This window comes from Mercurialis annua, linkage group LG5, assembly GCF_937616625.2.
Source record: "Mercurialis annua linkage group LG5, ddMerAnnu1.2, whole genome shotgun sequence".
Taxonomy (NCBI): Eukaryota; Viridiplantae; Streptophyta; class Magnoliopsida; order Malpighiales; family Euphorbiaceae; genus Mercurialis; species Mercurialis annua.
In genome coordinates this window covers 14,999,526-15,003,124 of record NC_065574.1, presented here as the reverse complement: position 1 = coordinate 15,003,124, position 3,599 = coordinate 14,999,526, and the positions used below count along the sequence as shown (strand labels likewise).

Genomic DNA, 3,599 nt, shown 5'->3' with positions numbered 1-3,599 from the left:
CATTTGAGAAATTTGAGTTTCCAAATGATGGATAGTAGAAGCTTGATTCTTCTCCCTTTGCTCCATTTTCTCTAACTTCTCTAGTACCTTGGAAAGCACATTTCCCTCATCCGTATTCTTTTGTGGGTGGAATCCGGGAGGGTGTTGAGGTCTCCCGACATAATTGTTTCCTTGCCCTTGGTTGTTGTGATAAGGGCCTTGTTGTTGGGGCCTAATTCCACCTTGAAAACTAGGACCGGCTTGTTGATGCGCTTGAACATTGCCTTGGCCCTCTTGATTTCGCCACCCAAAGTTTGGATGGTTCCTCCATCCGGGATTGTAAGTGTTCGAGTAGGGATCATTTCTTTGCCCTTGACCTCCCACATAGTTCACTTGTTCACTCCATGCTTGACCCGTGGCATAACACTCACTACTACCATGATTGACGTCTCCACAATGTTCACATCCCACTTGGACATATGCCACCGGAGCATTCCGGGGGGATACTTTCTTCTTCAAGGCATCAACTTGGCTTTGCAAAGAGGCATTCATGGCCTTCATAGCTTCAAACTCCTTCGATTGGTCAAGTGTCATTAATGCCTTTTGAGCCGGTGCTCTTCTTTTCTCCGAGGACCAATTGCTACTAACCATCGCCAACTTCTCAATCAAATCATTGGCCTCATCAAACGTCTTTTGCATCAAAGAACCACCTGATGCCGAATCAATGGTGGACCGTGTAATCTCACCCAAACCATTATAAAATATTTAGAGCACATGCTCCCTTGCAAGGCGATGATGAGGAACGTGCCTTTGAAGATCCTTGAACCTCTCCCAAGTTTCATAAAGAGATTCCCCTCATATTGGTAATAGTCAATGATGTCCTTAGTCAACTTCGCGGTTCTCCCCAACGGAAAGTACTTATGGAGAAAAGCTTGAGCGAGATCCCGCCAATTATGGATTGATGCATTAGGTAACGAACAGAGCCACAAGCTTGCCTTGTCTCTTAATGAGAAGGGAAACATCCGGAGCTTGATTTGATCGGCGGTTACATTGTGGAGCTTGAACGTATCTAAAACTCCCAAGAACTTTGCTATATGCTCATTCGGATCCTCACTTGGTAACCCACAGAATTGGCACCGATTCTCTAAGAGTTGAATCGTGCTAGGCTTGATTTCGAAAGTGGTCGCGGTTACCGGCCTAGCAAAACACACATAGGTGGCGTTATCCACATCCGGAAGAAAGAATTCCCCCAATGTTTGCCTTTGTACTTGATGGCCTTGAACTTGAGGGTGATTGTCCCCTTGTTGCTCTTGCCGATTTTTCTCATCAAGTGGAGGAGGCGGATGTTGCCTCACTCCATCGTTTTGAGGGTGATATTACTCTTCCTCATAATTATCTTCCTCATGTTCCACGATAATGGGTCTACGATTCTCCCTTCTCACACTTCTTTCAAATCTCCCGAGGTTGTCTTGGAACGGTTCTAGCGGAAGATTGGCCCTTCGTGTATTGTGCATACACTATAGTCGATCTCCTACACAAACAACAACAAACAAACCACGCGTAAATCCGGAAAGAAGCAAAAACAACAAAAGTGATAAAAACAGAAAATAGAGCTAACTCGACCGAACAATAACTAATTTAAATCAATCAATAAACACTCGTCACTCCCCGGCAACGGCACCAAAAACTTGTTGAGATTAAACCCAACTCGTAATACTCGGTAAATACGAGATTGAACCCACAAAGAGTGAATTAGGAGCAATTGATGAGAACGAACTTTAGTTATGATTCAATTCGTTTAGCGAAACACAAATGGTTGAAGTTTCAAGTATCCGATTACTAATTAAGAATTATACTAAACGTGAAATTGCAATTAACAAATAAGAGATACTAATTATCAAGAATTTAATTCAATAAAAGGGGAAAGTCAAGGGATTGGTAATCCAACCTAGGTTATGCATTCATGGTTGATCAAAGTGGAAGCTACTAAGGACCCAGTGAGGCCTAAAACGTCATTCTCGCTCTCTCGAGCCTCAAGGAATGCCAAAACCGCTATCTAATCAATTAATCAACACCAAGCTCACTCTCGTGTTACAAGGCAAAACTAAATCATTATCTAACGATTAATCAATCCACTCTAGGGCCACCTAGGTTCAAACCCACTCTCGTGGTGCTCTAAAATCTAGGTTTTCAATCCTATGAGTCAATCTAATCAACCACCTCTCGGTGTATCAATCAAACTCTAAACATGATTAGGGTAGCTAATCCTAATCAAGCAATAAGTAATAGGAGTGAAACATAAGCATACAACACTAAAAACCAACCAATCAATAAAACCCTAAGTTATCATACCAACCCCCTAACAAGGGGGTTTAGCCACTCATACTTAAATTAACACAAGCAATTGAGGAATAAGAAAAGTAAAACATTCAAGTAAGAAGAATTACCTTAATTAAATAAGTAGAAAAAACAACCATAAAGATAATGAAGATTCACAATAAGTAGCTTGTAATAAAAATGAAGATCTTGTTCTCACAAAGCAAAATAAAACTTTCAGTCAAGCTCCAACAATGGAAGAATCTCCAAGAAGAAGGTAGCTAATTTAAAAGAGGTAAAAACTAGAGAACAATCAATAATGTCTACAACTTGTCTTTTTACCCTAAAAAAGATAAGGTGCTATTTATATGGGTTACAAATGAGGTAAACAAAGGACACACTTCTAAGGAGTGTTGGGCCTAAAATAGAAATTGAGCCCTTTGAGTTTTGTCGTGTCTCGAAATTCAAATTTTGAGCTTCTTTCTAAGGGGCTCGATCGAGCCATCCACTTAAGAGTGAGGGCTCGATCGAGCCTTATGCCTTCAAGAAATTTCTGGACCCATTTGTTCATAGGGCTCGATCGAGCCTTCCTTCATAAGTGAAGGGCTCGATCGAGCCCTTCCTTTAAATGTCCATTTCTCGCTCGTTTCTTTGCTCTTTCAACTCGCTCCTATTCCGATACTTAATTTCTTCCTTCTTTAAGCCCAAAACACTTCACGTTGCTTCATTTTACCTGAAACGCTAATATACAAAATAAGTCAACCAATACGGGGAAAAAGATTTTCAAAGTATACTAAAAGCAAGCGAAAACAACTCCTAAACATAGGTGTAAAATGCACCTATCACTCGTCACCCAGACGGATTTCTCTGGAAATCACCATTGGACGCTTCAGTTCCTTATCACTTTTTACATGTCCGAAAAGTAGGTGTCTACATGTTCCTTCTTACCACTCCATTTTATCATCTTCGCTATTTTTAGATCAATCGACTCGAACCAAGTAAGATCTATGTTCTTGTTTAAATTTGACTTATCTATTTGTTCTTGCTGATGATTTGCATTGCCGGTTCTCTATTTAAAAACTCAAACCGATGCGTTTGAATATGGAAATAAAAAATATTTGCCTGTTTTTGAAAATGGTAATCGATGTTTGCATGTGTTGAGGCTTCATTGTTGACTGTGTGTAGATTTCTGGGACGTAGACTTTATTTTTGTTTCAATAGTGGATTGTGTCTATAGCTGTTGTAATTTTTGATGTGAATTTGCGTTTTGGAAAAATTTCCTAAATTTTTATGGGTTTCATATC

The 3,599-nt window shown here is 40.1% G+C and overlaps 1 non-coding gene across 1 annotated transcript; it reads left to right on the top strand.

Annotated features, from left to right (window-relative positions):
• The first annotated feature begins 766 nt into the window (after positions 1-766).
• Positions 767-872, top strand: LOC126685228 (small nucleolar RNA R71). Its single transcript, XR_007643339.1, has one exon. It is a non-coding gene; the product is annotated as a small nucleolar RNA R71 (small nucleolar RNA).
• The last annotated feature ends 2,727 nt before the right edge of the window (positions 873-3,599 follow it).